The 23872-nt window shown below is 40.6% G+C and overlaps 1 long non-coding RNA gene across 1 annotated transcript; it reads right to left on the reverse strand.

Annotated features, from left to right (window-relative positions):
• Window positions 1-646: 646 nt before the first annotated feature.
• Window positions 647-1216, reverse strand: LOC147856146 (uncharacterized). The gene is made up of 3 exons (XR_015530675.1): window positions 1022-1216; window positions 859-924; window positions 647-754 (listed from the first exon to the last, which is right to left on the reverse strand). It is a non-coding gene; the product is annotated as an uncharacterized LOC147856146 (long non-coding RNA).
• Between the last annotated feature and the right edge of the window lie 22656 nt (window positions 1217-23872).

Raw genomic sequence — 23872 nt, forward strand, 5'->3', positions numbered from 1 at the left:
AAAGGATTTAGGTCATACTCGTGGATCTGGGCGATTAGCGTGCCTATCTGTTTGCGAAGAGAAAAAAGATAGCATGGCCTGATTAGTGAAATTTGATTGTATTGCGATGTTAGATACCGCTTGTATTAGTTGATCCATCTGAAAAGTTTGACGATTTTCTTGGTGCTGTTGCAGAAATTCAGGATTCATGTCGGTGCATTCTGTTGCACCGTTGTTCTGCATTGGAGATGCCATATGTACGTTAGTTTCGACTTGTTGTTGTTGCGTCTTGTTGTGTTGGGGTAGCGTTGCGACTTCTTCTTCTTGATGTGGTGGTGTCTAATCTGTTGGAGTAGCGTCTTGTTTTTGCTTCAGTTTTTTCTTGATTTGGTGTGTTGATTGTTGCCCGTCTTCTCCACCAATGTGTGTAAAATGCCTTGACAAAACTCTCCCCTTTTTCCATTCCATCTGAATGCCTTTATACACCTTTTGTAAAACATTCCAATATCCATTCAGTTATCTTGGCACACTTCTAGTTACTTTCCTCTAACTAACCTTTTACTTACTATAGCATAACTAACTAACCCAAGGTCTAACTCCCCTAACCTTGGTTATAGCCACTTGGGTTAGGTGAGGGGTTTTAGCCTGTGGTTCACGTGACCCCACAATATAATAGAGTTTATACTTCAAATGAAGCATTTTGCAAATCCATATATGTAAATGAATGTTCCTCTTTTTGTTTCCAATCGTTTCTTTAAGTTTGAATTAGGGATTCCTGAAAGTATAAAATACGTAAAAGAATTAACTAATTAGTAATAAAGTTTTTATAAAGAATCGAATAAAAAACAAAATAGTAAAAAGTATGTAGTAAAAAATTACAATGACTTTGAGGATCTCCAATTGCAACCACCATAGTCATTAACTTGTGAAGAATCAACATGATTCCTATATATATATAATACATAAAACAAGTAAGTAATTAGTAATAAAAATAATAAGTAAAGTCTGAAATAAAAAACAACCAAGTAAAAAGTATGCACACCTTAATTTTCCTTTGATTATCATTTAAGATGTAATCTATTATCTCATCTTCACCAACAAGATCATCCAAATTCATTATTAGTTCTTCATAAGTAGTGTGAAAATTATCTATCAACTGAACATTAGATTCTTTTAAAACATCCATCCATGATCGAATACACATTTTAGCTTTGAATGTGCATAAATGAAGTTTGACCCTGTTATCAAAGCTCATTTTTTATGTTGAATTAGCCTCTTGAGCAAGTATTAATCACATGCCATCCTATATAGTTGTGGTATTGCAGATTTATTATCATTCCACCATTGTAAAGGATCCTTGTTTGTGCCAGCTGAAGGAAATCTTATAAAGTGCTCAATTTCTGATTGTGAATCAGAAACAAGACTTTTATTATTTACACCCATTAAACTCCAAATTTTAGAGTTATTATCATTTGGAGGTATTGTGGTTGAAGCCAACGATGGTTCGACATCACTCGAGAGTGAGTGGTAATGGGATGCAATCATGCTTTCAACCAACTTAACATCTAACTCTCTTTCTGTATGATCATTTGGAAAAGGAAATCTATGTAACGAATAAAAATAATTAAAACTCAAATAAACAGTCAGCAAGCATGATGACAATTGTAAGACATAAAGGTAAGCATTACTTGGGATCAAGAAACATTCTTATGAGAGATGGAATAGACTTTTGCTTAATATTGTAAGCATTTTTGAGATGCGCTTTGAAATACCTCTTGTGCCAATCTAGATGATGTTGGAAGTGAAGAATCTAAAAATTGATTACAATGATTTAGTAAACAATTATACGCTAGAGATGCTAGTGATAATGTGGGATATCTTGAACCTCCTAGAAAAGTAGAAACCTCTACAAGTGTATCTAGCCATTCCTCCATGGCATGTATGTGACTCCAATCTTCTCCGGTCAAGAAATAACCATTGAAATCACTTGATACTGTAAATTTGAAACTGTTAAAGTCAATGGGTGAAAGCATGCGAGTGGAAACAATTAGCTATGTCCTTGACATAGCTAATTAGCTAAGCAAAAAGCTACAATTCATAAATAGTCATTTTTGAAAAAAACCTACCATTGATAAATTAGCTATGCAAAAAGCTACCATTGAAAAATAGTAGAGAGTTTTAATTATATAAATGAGCACCATAAATGTGCAACATAAACGTGCAACATAAATTGATATGTGCACCATAAATTATATACCGAATTCTTAGGTCAATTATGTATGATCATTTGCCACATCACATGGGCCATCTCTAGTTAAGTATTCTAGCTTAGATTACTACCACTCTTGCTAAACCCTATTGAGTCCACTCCTCCATTGCTGCCATTCTACACTCAGTTACCGCCACTGTGCGGTCCAAGTATCATCTGCCACTGTTCGATCTGACGGAGTTCACTCCTCCATTGTCGCCATTCTACATGCATTTGCCACCACTGTTCAGTCCAAACATCATCTGCCAAGTTTACTCCTCCATTGCCGCCACTCTACACTCAGTTGCCGCTACTGTGAAGGTCGTATATTGCTGCCACTTTTCGATCCGATGGAGTTAACTCCTTCTCCACTGGCGCCATTCTACTCTCAATTGTCGTCACTGTGTGTTCGAAGCCTCATCTGTCATTGTTCGATTTGACGGAGTTCACTCCTCAATTGCCATCATTCTACACTCAGTTCCCGCTACTATTCGTTCCTGGATTGCTGCCACTTTTTGATTTGACGGAGTTCACTCCTCCATTGCTATCATTCTACACTCAGTTGCCGCCACTGTTTGGCAATGGATGAGTGTTTCGAGCATCATCTCCCACAGTTCGATCCGACGAAATTCACTCCATTGCCATCATTCTACATTCAGTTGCCTCCATTGTTCGGTCCTGGATTGGCAAAATTGTTCGATCAAACGGAGTTCACTCCTCCACTACCGCCATTCTGCACTTAGTTGTCGCCACTATTTGGCCTTGGATTACCGCCACTGTTCGGTCCTGGATTTAAATAATTATTTTGTCTATTAATTATCTTGTGTATTGTTCTGTATAATCTTGTGTATTGCGGAATATTTTTGTGTATTGTTGTTGCCTATAGACATCTTAAATACGTGTCTTTTTTTTCGGAAATATTAGGGTTTAAATATGTCAAGCCAAATGGAAGGGGAAGGAGGGTGTTTAGAATTACCCCTTAATGATCATCAAGATAGGGATGATGCTATTAGGACACAACAAGCGATACAAAAGTATTGGGCAGAAAAAAAAAAACATCATCAATTGTTGAAGGATACGAAAGCCACACTTACTAAAGGTAAAGATAGTATTGGTTGGGATATAGGTCTAAATATCATTGAGAATGGAAGTAATGAGACTACTATCATAGAGAGAAAGGTTGTAGACTATTTGAATGTTCAAACCAAGCACATCAGCAATGAAGACAAGAAGGTAGTACTTTATGAAATATTAAATGATCCATCGATAAAGGAGTTAGTTGATTGTGATGGTCTTAATGCAAACATAACATATGTACTAGTAAATAATCTCCGTAATAGTTTCGTATCCATGAGCAGGTCAGAAAATGATCTTGTCTTAAAAAGGTCTAGTCTAATGATGCTACTTAATAGTAATGACGATATTAACATCAATGTGTTATCTAAGGTAATTGGTGTTAGTAGAAAAAGTGTGTACAATAGATTGAACCGGATAGTTTCCTCAGGTGAAGGAACTAGTCTACTAAAGTTAACAACAGATGTAAGACAATGACAACCATAACATCAGAAATCAAGGATATAATCACAATATTTTGGACTAATATGAGTAGGGTTTCACCAATAAGAAGGATTTATGCATGAAACGTGTTGAAAGGATTTATGCAAGAAACGTGTTGGAAGGAGTCAATATGAGGAGAATCCCATTCATCTTCTTGATGTTCCTTAGGTATTTACATTTACCTCAACATTTGTTTTGACTTTTTGTTACCCGTAAGAATATATTGGGAGGCATAAGGGTATGTGTAATGATGTGGTTGATGTGTATGTATAATATGAATGAGTGTGTGAGGATGAGTATGTGTATGTGTATGAACACATGCACATTTGTGTGCATGTGTACAAAGGTGAGAAAGTGGGTAAGTAATGTAACTCCCTACTTGTCTCATTCTTTATTTGTAACAGTTACCTCTTGTACTATATAAACCCACCCATGGGGCATAATGGAACATAGCTTTTTCCCTCTCATTTTATGTTTGTCTCATTGTTTCTCTTTCCTTCTCTTTCTCTCACATGTAACCCCCTTGGGAGGGGGGTGGAGCTATTCTAGGCTTCACCCCCCACCCATCAACACTTTTGGCACGCCCAAACGGACGACCCTCCTTTGAGAGGAAGTCTATCCCTCACTCTCCCTCTTTGTGTGTTTGTACGTCTGTCTATTGTGTATGTCTCGCCCCCGCCCCATCCTGTCACAACCTCTTAGAGTTTTTAGGGTTTGAAGATCGCCATCGCTCCACCTCCACGGAGCCCCAACCTCTCATACCTCGCACGGATGTTGTCGCTGCTCCCGAATGCCCTCCCAATCGTGCCATCTCTTTCGACAACTTAGGCCTCATCAAGGTCGCGGAAAGCTTAGGAGAGAATGGACACCCTCAAGTCGTTGCAAGGTGGGGTGAGCCACAGCCTCAGAAGAGCATACAGAAACCCACTCTGTGCCGATCTCCTTGCCTCGTCTCGCAAGCTCCCCCATCGCCATGGCCTCTCTTGGCTCCCTCCTCGCTTCTAGGCTCCTGAAGCGCGTTTCTTCTTCGTCTTCCTCCTCTTCTCCTGCATCTCTGCTGCACCTAAACCTAATCTCTTCCAGAGGCTTTCATGGCGACCATCATGCAACGGCCCCCTCCAAGAGCCTCTTTGGCATTGCTTGTGCCTCCAGCTCTAAGTTTGCGGGAGGTGATATCATTGGTATCGATCTCGGAACTACTAACTCTTGTGTCTCTACCATGGAAGGAAAGATTGCTCGTGTTATTGAAAATTTCGGCACATCGGATGAGGACTGTCTGAGGAAGGGAAAAGCAGCACGACATCTCCAGAATCATAAGGAGAGTTTCTGAAGGTAGTGAGCCAGCTAGCTTTGCCAAATAGATGATCTATCAGAGAAAAGGCTAACAGAATATACGTGAAGCATCCATCACCTATGGCCTTTTGGAGAGGATGGAGTATTTTACCTCAATCCTCTAGTAGAGCTATGATTACTCTATAGATGTTGTGCTTGCGGAACAACACCTTCCATCTAACCACCCTGTGACTGTGTGCCTCTCATTAGAGGATGTTTCTATAGGGCATTATTCCTTCAGGGAAGAGCCTGTTGGACCTATGTTCTATGCAACCTTCAATCAGCAATAGACTAATATACCCTATGAAATCTTCACGTATTGAGAAGGCATTTCCAGCAACCTCACTAGAGCTTTGCACTCTGCTTGTCACCGCACTAAGCTGATTTATAGTGCATACATAGGATCAAGGATTACTCTCGAGCAAAAAGGCTTTGTAATTATACCACAATGACAAACAGAAACTAGTGGTTTCACAAGTACTGCCATCACTTTTTAGTACCCATTGGGTGGTTCAAGATTCAGATATCTACATCTCATGTCCACTGGCGACATAGTCTCCATCTTCCTCATTGATAATGGCCTCTCTCCTATGAAGATTAAGGACAACCGACAATCGGTGAATTTCTTCTCTATGAAACTGAAAGAGGGTGATGTTTTAGCGGCCCATTGGAATCCGAGAGCCAAGAATGATGGACAGTATTCGCACCGGGGCCACTTCGGCGTAACCCCCGTTGGCCGCTATCACCGCCGTCATTCGCTAGAATCGAAATGGAAGCAAATGGTTCGTAGCCCTATATTGATATGTCCTTATGTGGTTCCTAGCAAAAAGAAGGTCAAGCAAGATATTGATGATGTCGAAGGAAGGGGAAAAGAAGGAAGGTTGATTCAAGTGGAAAGAGGGAAAATAATCAACAAGGGCGATTTTCCAGAATGAAGTAGAGAAGATTCAGAAAAGTGACGAAGAGGAAACAAGAAGAAGATCGAGACTAGACAGACACATAAAGAAAAAGATAGAAGAAGAAGAAAAAAGAAAAAGAGGTGCAATTGATAGAATTTTAAAAAATGACAAGGCCAAAGAAGACGGAATTTCAAAACTTGTAGGGAAGAGAGGAGAATTTCGAAAACTCAAGGGTAAAAAAATAATTTGAGGGTAAAAAAAAAGAAAAAAAGAAATTTTTTAAAACCAAGGGGTACAAATCATGAAATTTCAAAAACACAACTCACATGATGAAAGAAAGAATACACAAACGCACAACACGATTTCACGACCCATGCCACATTGAACTAGTCGATTGGTATATGATCCAATCGTGACTTGTGCTGACCGAACGAGAAGGTTCGAGTCAAGCAAAGCTCCGATCAAAGTTATTGATTGTAGAGCAGTGATCCGGTCAAGGGATTTCCGATCGTTGAGATGACCGATGGAGTTCCGCTCAAGAAGAGTTGCCATGGCGAGTGGGTTCACCGTGCAATGCACTATCCCACAGGCGTGCCATGTGTTACTTGTAAGAATATACGGGGATGCGTAAGGGTATGTGTAATGATGTGGTTGATGTGTATGTATAATATGAATGAGTGTGTGAGGATGAGTATGTGTATGTGTATAAATACATGTACATTTGTGTGCATGTGTACAAAGGTGAGAAAGTGGGTAAGTAATGTAAATCCCTACTTGTCTTATTCTTTATTTGTAATGGTTACCTCTTGTACTATATAAACCCACCCATGGGGCATAATGGAACATAGATTTTTCCCTCTCATTTTGTGTTTGTCTCATTGTTTCTCTTTACTTTTCTTTCCCTCACACGTAACCCCCTTGGGAGGGAGGTGGAGCTATTCTAGGCTTCACCCCCCACCCATCAACACTATTGAGCTTAGTTAGTTAGCTTATTAGCTACCTCTGAATATGACCATACCAGAGTAGCTAATTACCTACCACAAAATATGACCATAGTTATAGCTTAATAGCGATTCCCAATAGCTAATTTAGCTATTACTAGCTAATTCGCTACTAGAATAGTTAATTAACTACCTAAGAATATAGAACATAGCTATTTAGCTACCAATCATAGTTATTTAGCTACCACAATAGCTAATAAGTTGCCTATAACAATAGCTAATTAGCTACCAGACTAGTTAATTAGTTGCTTATGACTATAGTTAATTAGCTACCAGAATAGCTAATCCCCTACCAGAAAAGCTAATTAGCTACCTAAGAATATGAGCATAGCTATTTAGGTACCAGAATAGCTAATTAACTTTGTATGACTATAGCTAATTAGCTACCAAAATAGCTACTTTAGTTATTACCAGCTAATTAGCTACTAGGATAGCTAATTAGCTACCAAAATAGCTAAATAGCTACCAATCATAGCAAATTAGCTAGCACTCACAACTAATTAGCTACAAGAATAGCTAATTAGTTGCCTATGACTATAACTATTTCGCTACCATAATAGCTAATTAGTTACCTAAGAATATGAGCCTAGCTATTTAGCTACCTGAATAACTAATTAGCTAGCACTCACAACTAATTAGCTATTCTGCTAATTAGCTGCCTCTGACTATAACTATTTCGCTACCATAATAGCTAATTAGTTACCTAAGAATATGAGCATAGCTATTTAGTTACCAGAATAACTAATTAGCTAACTCGTTAATTAGTTGCATATGACTATAGCTAATTAGTTGTCATGATAACTAATTAGCTATTCACAATAGCGAATTTAGCTATTACCAACTAGGATAGCTAATTAGCTACCAATCATAGCTATTTAGCTACCAGAATAGCTAATTAGCTGCGTATGACTATAGCTAATTAGCTACCAGATTAGCTAACTAACTATTCTCAATAGTTAATTTAGGTATTACCAGCTAATGAGCTACTAGGATAGCTAATTAGCTACCGGAATCGCGAATTAGTTGCCTACGACAATTAGCTACCACTTAGCTAACTAGCTATTCCCAATAGCTAATTTAGCTATTACCAGCTAATTAGCTACCAAAATAGCTAATTAGCTATCAATCCTAGCTATTTAGCTACTAGAATAGCTTATTAGCTGCTATAACAGGTTTGGAGCATAACTAATAAGCTAATTAGTATGTCCATTTTATTAAGTAGGTTGATTTATTTATTAGGTTCATGCGAATGCATCCAAATATCAAAGTTCAACTACGAACATTCGAGCCTCTTAAGCCACACTTTGTGAGATGCTTGAAGGATTGATACACATGTTGCATTTACCATGTACAAATGGGTTTTCTCAAGGACTCTATTAATCTATTACGTCACCATAGCGCCTCCCTAACTAATGCAGTTTGCACTTGTGAGTGCCCAATTTGTCAATCGAGCCCGCAAGAGCATTGTAAATCATCTGAGCATGTTACCTCTTCCATGAGTTGTCTTTTGGATTCAATATTGTGACTGAGAGAAACTCAGGCTATCTTCCACAATCATAAATTTGTCTAGCAATGGGGCGGTTCGGTTTCGGTTTGGTTCGATTTGCTGGCCTTGAAACCAAACCAAACCATTTATTTATATTAAAAACCAAACCAAATTGTTTAAATTTTATGAAGCCATTTAAACCAAACCGTTTATGAAAAATTTAGAACCAAACCAAATCGGTTTATCATAAATAAAAACCAAACCCAATTTATAAACCTTTAAACCTTCAAAATTTTTAAACCTTTAAACCTTTAAACCAAACCACATAAGTTGAAACCGCTAAACTGGGAAATCGTGAAATTCAAAACCAAACCGAACCAAAACCGATAAACTACTAAACCATGAAATTCAAAACCAAACCGGATCATAATATTTGAAACCAAACCAAACGGTTTATTTATCTTTGAGCCAATAAACCGTTAAGCCATGGCTTAACGATTCGGTTCGGTTTGAGCCGAAACCGTGCCCATTGGTTTATGTCAAGATTGTGGCCCTAGTAGATTTAGGTGGTGTCCAAATGAATTGCGTAGTGAAATATTAATCTTTGTCAAGTTATTTGAGTCAGTTGACACCAATTTCAAAGGAAAGGTGTGTAAAAGAAAGGATCTAGTTAGAAAGTCACTTAAACCAAGGGATTTGGCGTCTCTATTTGTAGTATCTCTAGGAAATTTCATTCACCGCAACTACATTTATTCATGGCAAGCTCATCAGTTTAAAACTTGCATATCTGATTTTCCAAATGATGTAGTAGTTTCAGTAGTAGATTTCGCAAAGAATTATACTTTCAAGCAACAGAATGAAATTCAATCATGCATTGGTGTTCAGTGCAGGTAACCATTTTTGTGCACATAACATATTTTGAAGTTTTAGGTGATGTTAAAAAAGTAATTCATTTTTTTATTTCTGATGATAAGAAGCATGATACCTTGTTCGTTCAACACAGTTTTAACTTACATTGGCAATGGTTATTAGCTAAATGTTTGGAGCTTACCCAACATTGGGTTTGGTTTGACGGAGCTACGTCACAATTCAAGGCTAGACGTCCATTTTATTTTGTGGGGAGGTATCCTACTATAATAGGTTTGGAGATGAGATGGATTTTTTTTGGGTCTGGCCATGGTAAAGGTGAACATGATGGTGCAGGTGTTATTATACAGCGGGCATTTACCCATGAACAACTAAAGGCAGATGGTGTGTAGATGAATTGTGCAGCAAATGTAATTGAATTTTTAAGAGCTAATATGCAACGAGTGCAACTGGTGTTTATTCCTCGCAGGTCCGAGATATCAAACGTGAACTTTGGGAAATGAAGATAGATGAAGTAAATTGGGAGAAGTGTCGAGTAATACGCGGAATAATCTCCGGCAACAACCGAAGGGAAATCACTTGATACAATCGAACACAGAAGAAATGGGAATGGAGGTAAGTGCATGAACAAACAAAAGAGAATACACAGGATATTAACGTGGAAAACCCTGAGAGGGAAATATCACGGGAGTCCACAGACTCCAAACTATCACTATGTAAAGTAATACAATAGGGCGCATAGAGGCAACGACCTCTTGCTCACAATCTTCGCCTCACAGCGGTTACAACAAAGACACAATCTCTGTATGTCGCTCTCTCTCTCTCTCTCTCTCTCTCTCTTGTGCACTGTACAGAGGTTACACCAACAACACTATCATCATCGTTATTAAGTTTGCCCTAGGTCATATTTATACTAATATGACTTTCGGGCTATTTACAAATATAGCCCCAGTGGGCTCTCTGGAACATATTTACATATATGTCCCTTCCATCCGATGGGAGGTTCTCACTAGGCCTGCAACATCCGGTTCTCACCGGGTCTTTCGTTGCCGGGTACGCCACATCCGGATTCGGCCTTGGTCGAGTTGCTCATCAACACGGTTCTTCTCACTTCCCATCCGGAGGGACCTGTTTCCTAACAAGAAGACCTGGGAGTGCCAAGGAATTCCCGAATTGCGATCTCTCCATGTTGTTCGCGGTTATTCTAGGTTGGATGGTCAATGTATTGCAGTTAGAGAATTAACTTGGTCTTGCTTCCATTGTGTGCAGGGAAATTGGAGGTATTGTTTAAACAAAACATATATTCAAAATTGGGAGTATCATACATTGAATGATAAGGAAGCAGTTGATGGAGAAACAGAAAAGAATGTTGACTTCACATATCAAGGACGTGGATATACTCTGAGTGATGTCTTAAGTGTTGATTTCTATATATTGAAGTGCCCGATTAGTAAACAGTGTGCAACGCAGAATATTGTAGATGCTTGGGGAAATTTTGTATCTACTAGGACATTCTACATCAAAGGTATTTTTTATGCAAGACTAGATGATTACGATTATGTGTATACGCTACTTTGTTGTTAAAAACACGTATTTTACACATAGAGTACGTTTTAGAATACCCACACGTATTCTAAACGTATTCTACCTTTTGGAACTGTCAATTTTTTATAAGCCTAAATTTGTAAATAATTAAAAAAATACTTTTCTAGGGCTTTTTTTAGTAGTGAAATAAGAAAAAGTAAACAATTGGGGTTTTTTGTTATGACTCACAAGTGTCTTCATTTTGTAGGTTAAAGGTTTTTACGTAGGTCTTTAGAAGCAACCTGTAGGAAGCAAGCATTATTTTAGTTCATTTTCAAAGGTAATTTTGTCATAATATATGTGCATGTATGAATTATTTTGGTCTGTTTATGCCCAAATGAAATCTGGATTAAATTTTGTTTAGAGGGTCTCAAAATTGAAAATATTTCAGAAAATTCAGAAAACTCTAAAATAGATTTGAAATTTTCTATGAAATCTAGATTAAGTAACATGCATTATTGAGAAAGAGGGCTGAAATTCAAAATTCCATTATGTGATGACTTCCTCGTATATTAATTAACTTATTAAGTAACATATAGGGAGATGATATTAAAGTAATTACCATAGAATAACATGCATATTACATATGCATGTTTGAAATCCGAATGATTTATTTGTGGTTATGCCCAAATGCAAGTGGATTAAATATATGTCTTGAGAGTATCTAAGTATTTATGCTCAAGATTTTAGAAAATACTCTGAAATAAATTTGAAATTTTTTAATTTTCTATAGAATCTAGATTAAGAAAAATACATTATTGAGAAAGAGGGTTGAAATTCAAATATCTATTTTGTGATGACTTGCCCATATAGTTAATTAACTTATTAACTAACATATAGGGAGATGATATTAAAGTAATTACTATAGAATAGCATGCATATTACATAAGCATGTTTGAAATTTGAATGATTTATCATTTATGTGTGCTTATACCCAAATGCAAGTGGATTTAATATATATCTTGAGAGTATCTAAGTATTTATGCTCAAGATTTTAAAAAATACTCTGAAATAGATTTGAAATTTACTATAGAATTGATTAAGTAGAATATATAATTGAGAAAGAGGGTTGGAATTTCCATTATGTGATGACTTTCCCGTATAGTTAATTAACTTATTAAGTAACGTATATGGAGATGATATTAAAGTAATTACCATAAAATAGTAACATACAAATGCATGTTTGAAATTTGAATGATTTCTGTGTTTATGTCCAAATTCAAGTGGATTAAAATCTAATTGAGAAAGAGGGTTGAAATTTTCGTTATGTGATGACTTTCCTGTATAGTTAATTAACTCATTAAGTAACATATAGGGAGACGATATTAGTAATTATTATAGAGTTGTAACATACATACGTATGTTTGAATTATTTCTCTGTGTTTATGCCCAATGCAAGTGGATTAAAATTTGGTTTGAGGGTCTCGAGGTTGTTTATGCCCAATATTTTAGAAAAAACTCTGAAATAGAGGTGAAATTTTCGTATTTTCTTCAAAAATACCACTAATGAAACCCCGAAGGATAGAAAATGGCACCTTGTGAGGGGGATCACTTGCGCTTTTAGTCAAAGTAGTTTATCTAATTGAGAAAGAGGGTTGAAATTTCGATATAATTCAATGTGACATTGTGGATTCATGAATAATTTATGGCTAAAATCATATGTTTTAATCATATACACCATGACATTGTGGATTCATGAATAATTTATGGTTTAAATCATATACATTATGACATTGTGGATTCAATGTTCATGAATAATTTATAGTTAAAATCATACGTTTAAATGATATACAAGTGGAGAGATTAGTATATGTTAGAGAAAACTTAATGCTTGTTCAGAGCTTTCAAACTCATGTTGGTCTTCCAATGCAGGTCTTCATCTTTCTTATTCATACTTGACATTTGACGTTTAGAGTCTAGACAAGTCATTTATAGGTTAATTAACGAGCCTCGTTAATTGGTTATGGTTTTAAAATTATGAATCATGATCATGGTACTAGAATATTATTTGATTTAGGTGAATCCAGATGAGATAGACATTGACAAGACTCCTAAAATGCCTCCATCAACAACTGATATTGACACTCAAGTCGCACAAACATATTTTGAGGAAGCAAAGGCTATGCATATTGGTCGGGTTACTCGGAGTAGATTTAAGTTTGCCACTATGATAGTGGATGAAGGACTAGTAGGTTCAAGTTTTAGCACTATTAGAGGAGGTCATGTTCGTAGTCATGCTTGTGTGAGAGTTTCAAGTACAAGAAGGGTACTTACTCGACAAGCTATAAATATTCCTTGCAATGCTGAATATGGTAATGATGATGGAGAACAAGAGGATGAAGACATTGACAATGCCACAATTGATTCATCTTCTGAGAGTGATTATGTGGAAAACTATGATGATACAACAATTGAATCCTTGAATGATGATGTAGAAGAGGAAATATCATCGAAAATAGAATGGAGATAATTTATTACTTGTTTTTACATATTTATTTGAATTAGAGAACCAATAACTATGAGTACGAAGAAATTCTAACTTCTAAATTAGTAAATTCTAATACTGTTTTGATCACTCATTCATTTTCCACGATTGCTGCTTGTGACCATAGTGTAGCTAATTAGTTACATTTTTGCTAATTAGGTAAGCCGTATAAAGTGTGCAAACTATTTAGCTATTATGGTTGTAGTGTAGTAGCTAATTAGCTAACATGTAGTCAATTAGCTACGTGGTAGCTAATTAGCTAAATATGGTGCTAGCTAATTAGCTACTATAGCTAAAGTATGGTAGTAGCTAATTAGCTACCACTTAGCAAATTAGCTACTGTACTAAACTATGATAGTAGCTAATTAGCTACTGTACTAAACTATGGTATTAGCTAATTAGCTACTATACTAAACTATGGTATTAGCTAATTAGCTATTGTACTAAACTATGGTAGTTGCTAATTAGCTATTGTACTAAACTATGGTAGTTGCTAATTAGCTATTGTACTAAAGTATGGTAGTAGCTAATTAGCTACTGTACTAAACTATGGTATTAGCTAATTAGCTACTGTACTAAACTATGATAGTAGCTAATTAGCTACCACTTAGCTAATTAGCTAGTGTACTAAACTATGGTATTAGCTAATTAGCTATTGTACTAAACTATGGTAGTTGCTAATTAGCTATTGTACTAAACTATGGTAGTTGCTAATTAGCTATTGTACTAAAGTATGGTAGTAGCTAATTAGCCACTGTACTAAACTATTGTAGTAGCTAATTAACTACCACTTACCTAATTAGCTACTCAGCTAAAGTACTAAAGTATGGTAGTTGCTAATTAGCTATTGCACTAAAGTATGGTGGAGGAGAATACCGGGGTCAGTTCGAGGAGTATTGTCGGTCGAAGGGAATCCGGCTCGAATTTAACGTGCCGAAGACGCTGGAACTAAACGGGTTGGCCGAAAGTATGAACCGGACAATAATGGAGAGAGTCCGGAGCATGCTCGCACATGCCAAGTTACCCAAGACGTTTTGGGCTGAGGCATTGATGACGACGACCTATGTGATAAACAAATCACCCTCAGTACCCTTGGGAGGAGACTCACCTTAAAAAGTATGGACCGATAAAGACGTGTCTTATCGGCATCTGAATGTGTTCGGGTGTCTCGCATATGTTCATGTAGCAAAGAACAAGAGAGCAAAGCTGAATCCAAAGTCCAGGCCATGCATATTCCTTGGATACGACAATGATGAGTTCAGTTACCGGGTGTGGAATTTGGTCAACAAGAAGGTGTTCTAGAGTCGAGACATAGTCTTCATGGAAGAAAGGACCATTGCTGAGTAGGAGTCGGAGACGAAGGTGATAAACTTTGGATCATCCAATGAAAACCAGTTTGAGGACACAAGGACATACCCGGTTGAAAACCGGATGTTAGTTGGTAACCGGATGACACTCGACGAACCGGCCGGATACGGACAAGAAACCGAACCGACCGAAGAAGAAGAAGAAGAAGACATCGGAACCGGACAAGATCCTGAATCGGATTCAGATGAGCAACAAATGGAGGAACCGGTAGTCAGAAACCAAGGATAGAGATATCCTCTCCAAGAGAAAAGAGCCCCCCGAAGATTTTCGGATACAAAGCATGTGTTGCTAACCAATGAGGGGGAGCCGGAAAGCTTCGAAGAAGCAAAGAGAGAAACCCACAACCGCAAGTGGTTAAGTGCCATGTAGGATGAGACGGATTCCCTGCATGAGAACCACACGTATGAACTAACAGAGTTGCCAAAAGGGAAGAGATCACTCCGGAACAAGTGGGTGTACAAGCTGAAACCGGGAGACTCCGGAAATCCACCAAGGTACAAAGCCTGGATCGTGGTGAAGGGCTTCCAACAGAAGAAAGGAGTGGATTTCGATGAGATCTTTGCCCCAGTAGTAAAGATGACATCCATCCAAACGGTACTGGGCATAGCGGCAAGCATGGACCTCGAGGTAGAGCAACTGGATGTCAAGACGGCATTCCTACATGGCGACCTTGAAGATGAGATCTACATGCATCAACCGGAAGTATTTGAGAAGAAAGGGAAGGAGCACCTAGTGTGCCGACTGAAGAAGAGCTTATATGGGTTGAAGCAAGCTCCCCGACAATGGTACCAGAAGTTAGACTCCTTCATGACCGACCAAGGGTACCACAAAACGTAGGCCCACCACTACGTGTTTGTGAAAAAATTTGACGGAAGAGGTTTCTTGATACTCCTATATGTGGATGATGTGCTGATCGTCGAACGAGACCAAGTCAAGATACGAATGCTGAAGAAGGCTCTGAGTTGGACCTTCTCAATGAAAGACTTGGGGCCGGCAAGATAGATATTGGGAATGCACATCATCCGGGACCGGCCGAAGAAGTTGTTGTGGTTGTCATAGGAGAAGTACGTGACAAAGGTGCTTCAATGGTTCAACATGTCGAAGGCAAAGCCGGTCGGATCTACACTTTCAGCAAACTGCAAGTTATCCGGAAAACAAAGTCCGAGGATAAAGGCGGAGAAGAAGGATATGATAAAGATACCATATGCCTCTACCGTCGGAAGCCTAATGTACACGATGGTATGTACTAGGCCGAATATCGGATATGCATTCGGAGTTGTGTGGTTCATGAGCAATCCTAGAAGAGAGCACTTGAACGCGGTCAAGTGGATATTCCGGTATCTGAAAGGCACCTCGAGTATGTGCCTCTAGTTTAGCTTCTGTAAACCCCAACTTCATGGATTCACGGATTTGGATATGTGGGCTGATGCGGATACCGGCCAGTCTACATCCGGATATGTCATGACTTATGAAGGGGGAGCTGTTTCGTGGTAGTCGAGGCTGCAAAAGACAGTTGCGTTGTCAACCACGGCGGTGGAGTACATGGCAGCTATAGAAGCCGACAAGGAGATAATCTGGATGAAGGACTTCATCGGAGTGCTAGGGATCCAACAGGAGGAATACCGGCTCTACTACGATAGTCAAAGTGTCATCCACCTTGCAAAGAACATGGCCTACCATTCCCGGACGAAACATATCCAGTGGAGGTACCACTAGATCCGGGAGAGAGTAGAAGATCAAGAGTTCGTGCTAACGAAGATCCACACGGAGGAGAACAGGTCAGATATGTTGACCAAGGTGCTAACAACCAACAAGTTGAATGCGTGCTGAAAGCGGATTAGGCTGACGAGACATCCCATGATGGAGTGAACGGGGAGATTGTCGGGAAATCAGTCCCTCCGGATGGGATCCGGTGTTGAATGAAGAGGACCTGGTGAGAACCGGATGAGAAGACATATTTGTAAATATGTTTTTGAGTAAGCCTATTGAGGCTATATTTTTAAATAGCCCTAAGTTCATATAATTATAAATATGGCTTAGGGCAATCACTTTATGTGTTAGTCAGATTGTTGGATGTGCATAACTGTTGTAAAGAGAGTGTGAGAAAGAGAGATACAAAGGGATACTTTGTTATAACCGCCAGCTGGCGAAGATACAGAGCTCGAGAACATTGCCTCTGAGTTTCTAAGTGTACCCTCTCTCTTCATAGTGTTAGTTTGGAGTCTGTGGGCTCTCGTGGTTTTTCCCTATTAGGGTTTTCCATGTAAACATCATGTGTACTCTCCATTCCTTGTGTGGGTACGTGCGTTCTCTCCCCATTTCCCATTTCTGTGTTTCATCCTTAAACGAAGTGTTTCATTACTCAGTTGTGGCCAACAATATTCCGCGTTATTCCCTACAGAAATATGTCAAGGAAATCCTCGTGTGTTCGTGAAATGAAGCAGAACCACCGGGGTTTTGGACCAGAAGGATTCAATGTTTTCAGCAGCGTAAACGAGAAAGTATTGAAGATAGATATAGATAGATAGATGGAGGGAGAAGGAGATTAAACCCTTGACTTTAATTTTACGAGACAAGATACATCACCATTACGATAACTCAGATCTTTGATTAAAAGTTTTTCCTTATATCACTTACCTCCCCTTACACAAGCCTTACGAGGGTTTTTATAGTTCTATCCATGCTTCAAACATGCACAAAACCATGGGCTTGGACCCATGGTTTTTGGGCACACGGTTTTTCTTGTGGCATGCACAAAACCATGGTTTTGTGCACACGGTTTTGTATATTTGTTTCCTATGGAATATTGAATATGACAAGGAAATATACAAAATCTAGAGCACTTGGTGGTAGCTTTAGTGGTAAGTTAATTTCCTCCTATCTTGGAGGTGCAAGGTTTAAGCCTTGCTTGCACCCCTCTATATGCACTCAAATGTTACTAGGCTTTAGTCTTATTTTTATATTTACAAATGTTTGAGTGCACATCACACGTGCACATGTTTAACTTTACATCTAGCTTTTCTTTTACGGTTCTCAATTCAGTCCTATTTACAACATGCTAGCATATGCGTGTGGCCTTCACCCCATTCACATGTGCACATTGGACCTTCTCGATTTCATTCATTGCACACAATTTTCACACCGTTGGCGGAAATCTTCACGACATCCACCCCCACCTAACCGCACGTCTTCTGGTACGTGCTAAGAAGAGAGAGTGAGATTTCGGCTACGGTGATTATTAGGATTCCTCCATTTCGAGCATGTCCATTCCCTTCACTCGAACCATTGTCACCACCCAATCCACCATATCATTTGCTCATTCTTTGCTTTACCATGTCTAGTTGTCATGGCCCCTTGTTCTCCTTCCGAGCATAACCGTTTAGGCTTGATGCATGTTCCACCTTTGTCCTAATCGTCTCCTTGTTCAAGGTACTTTGACCCGTCACCATTTTTGTTTTGTGTCTTTCTCCCCAAGCCTTTATCTGAATAATGACATTGACTACCCCATGTAGTACCTGTTGGGAAATCGGTCCCTCCGGATGGGATCCAATGATGAATGAAGAGGACCCGGTGAGAATCGGAAGAGAAGACATATTTGTAAATATGTTTTGAGTAAGCCTATTGAGGCTATATTTGTAAATAGCCCTAACTTGATATAAGTATAAATATGACTTAGGGGAATCACTTTAGTAGTGTGTTCTTGTCATATCGTGGTATGTGTATAATTGTTGTATAGTGACAAAGAGAGAGAGAGAGAGTGTGTGTGTGTGTGAGTAGCTACCAACACTTTCTGTTGTAACCGCAGTCTAGCGAAGATCGCGAGCATGAGGTCGTTGCCTCTGTGTTTCCACGTTGTATTTCCTCTCATATAATGATAGTTCGGAGTCTGTGGGCTCCCGTGGTTTTTTTCCCGATTAGGGTTTTCCACGCAAACATCTTGTGTACTCTCTACTGTGTACGTGTGCTCTCTCCCCATTTCCCATTTTTGTGTTTGATTCTCATTGAAGTAATTGAAGACTCGATTGTGGCTGAGCAATATTCCACATTATTTCCTACAAACTGGTATCAGAGCGAACAACACAGGAAATGGAAGAATCATTCGACAGTATGTTCAAGCTCACCGGCTCCAAGTACTTAGTGTGGAAGTCGAAGATGAGGGATATCCTGGTGGTTAAAGATCTTTGGTTGCCTGTTGAGTTCGGGGACAAGAGACTGGATAAGATCAACGCCATAGTGTGGGAGGTGATGCACATGAAGAAGACGGCATGCATCTTGTGCTTCATCGACATGAGTCTGTACAACAACTTCAATGCAGAAAGTAAGGCTCATGAACTCTGGGAGAAGATCGACATCATGTTCCAGAACAAGAATGTCGTTAATTGGGTTTCGGTATTTCGAAAGCTAGTGAGGCTCCGGTACCAGCATGGCTCCAGTATGGCGGAGCACAAGAATGCCTTCCAGGGACTAATCCACTAGGCAACCTCGTTGGAAGTACCTCTCGCCGATGAGGTACTCGCATTACTCTGGCTCGGCTCCCTCTCGGATAGTTGGGAGACGCTAGTTGTCACGTTCGGCAACGCCGGGTCGGAAGGAAAGCAATTGTCCCTAGCAAGAGTAAAATCAAGTTTGTTAAATGAAGAAGCTCGCCGGAAGGACCGGGAGTCTGGAACCAATCTGAAGGCCTTGGTCATGGAAGATGACCACAACTGGGGAAGAGGTTGGTATCAGAGTCCCCAAAACTGGAACAAGTCGGGGACGAGGTCGAAGTCAAGGGGGAGGCCTACTTGCTTCTACTGTGGGAAGCCAAGGCACTTCTAGAAGAACTGTCGGCATTTCCCAAAAGAGAAAGAAACTGGCACCACCGATTCGAAGAAGACTTCGGAACGAAACGGTTCAGACCGGAGAGGCCTAGATCGGAAAGGAACGTTGACGATCGCGACAAGTGAAGAAGAACTGATGCTCATTACCGAGGAGAATGAGTTAAACCTTGTCGGTGACGAGACAACATGGGTTGTCGATTCCGGAGCGTTGTTCCACTTGACACCGGACCGGAGGTGCTTCTCATCCTACGCAGTCGGAGATCACGGGTGTGCCTGGATGGGGAATGAAGGTACATGCCGAATTGTCAGCATAGGAGATGTGTTGTTGACGACATCAACCGGATGCAAGTTGCTGCTGAAGGATGTCCAACACGTTCGGGAGGTTTGATTGAACCTGATATCAGTCGATCAGCTAGATGATGAAGGTGACGCGAACTCAACGCTCCTTATGCACAACGCTCGGCCACAACCAAGCTCTCCGTAGCCGGGTACTCCTCATCCGGTTCTCACCGGGTCTGCACCATACGGCTCTCCGTAGCCGGGTACTCCTCATCCGGTTCTCACCGGGTTTGCACCATCTGGCTCTCCATAGCCAGGTACTCCTCATCCGGTTCTCACCGGGTCTGCACCATCCGGAGGGACCTGTCTCCCAATAGAAGGCTACACGGGTAGCATCCGGAATGGAGTCATGAAGTTCAGAAAGGGAAGCTTGATTTTGGCTCGAGCCCGGAAGGTCAACACGCTATATCTTATGCATGCCTGGATATGCTGAGAAGATGTGAATGTAGCATCTGACATTGCTGGTGAGTTGTGGCACAAGAGGTTGTGTCATATGAGTTAGAAGGGGATGAGAAGGCTTGCTGAAGACAACCTCATTCCGGAGGTGAAAGATGTGCAACTTGAGAAGTGCACCGATTGCTTGGCCGACAAGCAAAACCGAACCTCCTTCCGGTCAAGACTACTAATGAGACGGAATGCACCATTGAACTTGGTGAATACCGATGTGTGTCAAGTGGACACGAAGTCACATGCCAGATCGTAGTACTTCATGACGTTCATAGATCACCATAGCCGGAAGTTGTGGGTCTCACCGTTGAAGACAAAAGATCAGGTCCTATCTGTCTTCAAGGAGCTCCACGCGAGAGTGGAAAGAGGAACCGGCCGGAAGCTGAAAGCGGTTCGAGTAGATAACGGAGGAGAATACCAGGGGTAGTTTGAGGAGTACTGTCAATCAAAGGGAATCCGACTCAAATTCACCATGCCGAAGACGCCAAAATTGAACGTGCTGGCCGGACAGTGATGAAGAGAGTCTAGAGCATGCTGGCAAATGTAAAATTACCCAAGATGTTTTGGGCTCAAGCACTGATGACGGCGACCTATTTGATAAACAAATCACCCTCAGCACCCTTGAAAGGAGACTCGCCGCAGAAAGTATGGACCGATAAAAATGTATATTATCGGCATCTGATGGTGTTCGGGTGTCTTGCCTATGTGCATGTTGCAAAGGACAAGAGAGGAAAGCTAGATCCGAAGTCTAGACCATGCATATTCCTTGGATACGGCGATGATGAGTTTGGTTACTGAATGTGGGATATGGTCAACAAGAAGGTGTTCCGGAGTCGGGAAATAGTCTTCATGGAAGACAAAACCATTGCCAATTGGGAGTCGGAGAAGAAGGTGATGAACTCCGGATCATCCAATGAAAACCGGCTTGAGGACACAAGGATTTACCTAGTTGAAAACTGGATGTTAGCAGATAACCGGATGACACTCGACGAACCGGCCGAATACGGACAAGAAACCAAACTGACCGACAGAGAAGAAGAAGAAGAAAACACTAGAACCACACAAGATCACGAATCAGATTCGGATGAGTAACAAACAGAGGAACCGATAGTCCGAAACCAAGGACGAACATATCCTCTCCGAGAGAGAAGAGCCCCCCGAAGATTTCCAGATGCAGAGCACATATTGCTAACCGATGAGGGGGAGTCGGAAAGCTTCGAAGAAGCAAAGAGAGACACCGACGGCCGCAAGTGGTTGAGTGCCATGCAGGACGAGATGGATTCCCTGCATGAGAACCACACGTATGAATTGACGGAGTTTTGGAAAGGGAAGAGAGGACTCCGACCAAGGGTAACACAAGACGCAGGCCAACCATTACGTGTTTGTGAAGAAATTTGACGGAGGAGATTTCCTGATACTTCTCCTATCTATGGATGATATGTTGATCGTCAAACGAGACCAAGGCAAAATTCGGATGCTAAAGAAGGCTCTGAACCGAACTTTCTCAATGAAAGATTGGGGTCTGGCAAGACAGATATTGGGAATGCACATCATCTAGGACCGGTTGAAGAAGCTGTTGTGGTTGTCACATGAGAAGTATGTGACAAAGGTGCTTCAACGGTTCAACATGTCAGAGGCGAAACTGGGCGGATCAACACTTTCGGCAAACTATAAACTATCTGGAAAACAAAGGCCGAGGACAAAGGCGGAGAAAACGGATATGATGAAGATACCATATGCTTCTGCTGTTGGGATCTTGATGTACGCAATGGTATGTACCCAGTCGGATATTAGATATGCAGTCGGAGTGGTGAGGCGGTTCATGAGAAATCCTGTAAAAGAGCACTGGAACGCAGTCAAGTGGATACTTTGGTACTTGAAAGGCACCTGGAGTATGTGGCGAAGAAAACGGATATGATGAAGATACCATATGCTTCTGCTGTTGGGATCTTGATGTACGCAATGGTATGTACCCAGTCGGATATTAGATATGCAGTCGGAGTGGTGAGCGGTTCATGAGAAATCCTGTAAAAGAGCACTGGAACGCAGTCAAGTGGATACTTTGGTACTTGAAAGGCACCTGGAGTATGTGCCTCCGGTTTGGCTCTGGTAAACCCCATTTGCTGGATTCACAGATTCGGAGATGTCGGCTGATGCGGATACCAGTCGGTCGACATCCAGATATGTCATGACTTATGAAGGGGGAGTTGTATCATGGCAGTCGTGGCTGCAGAAGACGGTTACGTTGTCAACCACGGAGGCGGAGTACATGGCAGTTGTAGAAGCCGGCAAGGAGATGATCTGGATGAAGGACTTCATCGGAGAGCTAGGGACCCACCAGGAGGAATATCGGCTTTACTACGACAGTCAAAGTTCCATCCACGTTGCAGAGAACGCGGCCTATCATTCTCGGACGAAACATATCCAGCGGAGGTACCACTTGATCCGGGAGAGAGTAGAAGATCAAGAGTTCGTGCTGACGAAGATCCACAAGGAGGAGAATGGGTCAGATATGCTGACCAAGGTTTTGACAACCGACAAGTTGGACGCGGGCCGAAAGCGGATCGGGCTGGCGAGACATCCCATGCTGGAGTGAAGGGGGATATTGTTGGGAAATTAGTCCCTCCGAATGGGATCCGGTGATGAATGAAGAGGACCCGGTGAGAACCGAAAGAGACCCGAAAACCGGATCGGATGGACCCGGTGAGAACTGGAAGAGAAGACATATTTGTAAATATGTTTTGAGTAAGCCTATTAAGGCTATATTTGTAAATAGCCCTAGGTTCATATAAGTATAAATATGACTTAGGGCAATGCATTTAGTAGTGTGTTGTTGTCATATTGTGGTATGGGTATAACTGTTGTAAAGTAACAGAGAGAGAGAGAGAGAGAGCGTGAGAGTAGTTACGAGCAGTTCTGTTGTAACCGCAGTCTGGCGAAGATCGCAAGCACGAGGTCATTGCCTCTATGTTTCCATGTTGTATTTCATCTCATATAGTGATAGTTCAAAGTCCGTGGACTCCCATGGTTTTTTTCCCAATTAGGGTTTTCCACGCAAACATCCCGTGTACTCTCTACCTTTTGCGTGTGTACATGTGCTCTCCCCCCATTTCCCATTTCTGTGTTTGATTCTCATTGAAGTGATTGAAGACTCGGTTGTGGCCGAGCAATATTCCGCACTATTTCCTACAATGCCTTCAAGTGACAGGAATACGCTCACCTAAGCTATGCTCGGCCACAGCCGAGACGTCGGATCAAGCACGAAAACAGGGATGTGGTGAGATGTATGTACACACGAAACAGTAAAGAAGAGAGTGCACTGGATGTTAACGTGGAAAACCCAAATCTGGGAAAAAACCACGACAGCCCTCAGACTGCAAAATTACAACAATGGGGCACAGAGGCAACAACCTCTTTCTCCCTCGCTTCGCCACCAGGCTGTTACAACAGAGGCAACAAC

The sequence above is a fragment of the Azolla caroliniana genome, unplaced genomic scaffold (genome assembly GCF_043228905.1).
Source record: "Azolla caroliniana isolate FFs.n. ecotype wild unplaced genomic scaffold, voAzoCaro1.0.p SCAF_13, whole genome shotgun sequence".
In the NCBI taxonomy this organism is placed as follows: Eukaryota; Viridiplantae; Streptophyta; class Polypodiopsida; order Salviniales; family Salviniaceae; genus Azolla; species Azolla caroliniana.